General features: G+C 42.0%; 1 pseudogene; it reads left to right on the plus strand.

Annotated features, from left to right (window-relative positions):
- The first annotated feature begins 262 nt into the window (after positions 1-262).
- On the plus strand, positions 263-745 carry LOC117709476 (large ribosomal subunit protein eL21 pseudogene; annotated as a pseudogene).
- Positions 746-1,374: the final 629 nt, after the last annotated feature.

Below are 1,374 nucleotides of genomic sequence, written 5' to 3' on the forward strand. Positions count from 1 at the left end.
CTTGTGAAAGTCAGTTATCTCGTTCCACCATGTATGTCCCGGGGATTTAATTCAAGTTGTCGGGCTTGATATCAAACAGCTTTACCTGCTGAGCCATATCACAGTCCCAGGTATTTTTGTACAATGATACTCTTTCAGATAGCTGATAAATCAGTTTTTGCCCTTCTGCAGGCTGTCACCTCCCATTGTTGTTTCTTTGGTGTGTAAAAATGTTTAGTATCCTTTTCGGCCGCAGCAGCCATCTTCTAGTTAACTCGCCAAAATGACAAACACAAAGGGAAAGAGGAGAGGCACTCGGTAAACGTTCTCTAGGCCTTTTAGGAAACATGGAGTTGTTCCTTTGGCCACATACATGTGAATCTACAAGAAGGGTGACATTGTAGACATCAAAGGAATGGGTACTGTTCAAAAAGGAATGCCCCATAAGTGTTACCACGGCAAAACCGGAAGAGTCTACAATGTTACCCAGAATGCTGCGGGCATCACTGTAAACAAGCAAGTTAAGGGCGAGATTCTGGCCAAGAGCATCAGTGTGCGGACTGAGCACATCGAGCACTCGAAGAGCAGAGACAGCTTCCTGAAGCAGGTGAAGGAGAACGATCAGAAGAAAAAGGAAGCCAAAGAGAAGGGCACCTGGGTTCAGCTGAAGGGCCAGCCTGTGCCACCCAGAAAAGCACACTTCATGAGGACTAACGGGAAAGAGCCCGAACTGCTGGAGCTCATTCCATACGAATTCATGGCCTAGTGTGCAAAAGAGAAATAAAGGACCTGACTGCAGAGTGTTTTCAAAAAAAAAAAAAGAAGAAGAAGAAGTTTAGTATCATGGAATCCCATTTCTAACCTATCCATTTGTTCCCTGTGCTTTTTACCTCTGGTACAAAGATATCATTGCTTATGCCAATAGTTTGAAATGTTCCTAATAGTTTCAGAGTTTCAGATCTTACATTAAGGTGCTTGACTCATTTTGAGTCACTTTCTGCATAGAGAAGGCACCATGTTTAGCTGTCTGCACGTGGGTGTTCAGTTTTCCCAGAATCGCTTGCAAAGGAGGCAGTTTTTCCTCCAATCCATGTTTTTGGTACCTTTGTCAAAAATCAGATGGTTTTAGATCTGCAGGGTTAATGGTGACCTCACTCTTCTGTTGAACTGATCTGTAGCTCTGGTGTTCGCCTACTCCCAGCCTAGCTTTACTACTATAGCTCTGTGTTCTGTGTTGAAAGCAGATCTTGTGAGAGATGGAATGTTGTTTTTTTTTTTTCCTTGTCTAGATTGCTTTAGACATTTAGGATTGTTTCTTGGTTTTACTACTATATGAATTTTAGAAAATTTTTTGTATTTCAGTCAAAAGTGTCATTTCAATGAGAATTGCATTAT

This window comes from Arvicanthis niloticus, chromosome 5 (assembly GCF_011762505.2).
Source record: "Arvicanthis niloticus isolate mArvNil1 chromosome 5, mArvNil1.pat.X, whole genome shotgun sequence".
In the NCBI taxonomy this organism is placed as follows: domain Eukaryota; kingdom Metazoa; phylum Chordata; class Mammalia; order Rodentia; family Muridae; genus Arvicanthis; species Arvicanthis niloticus.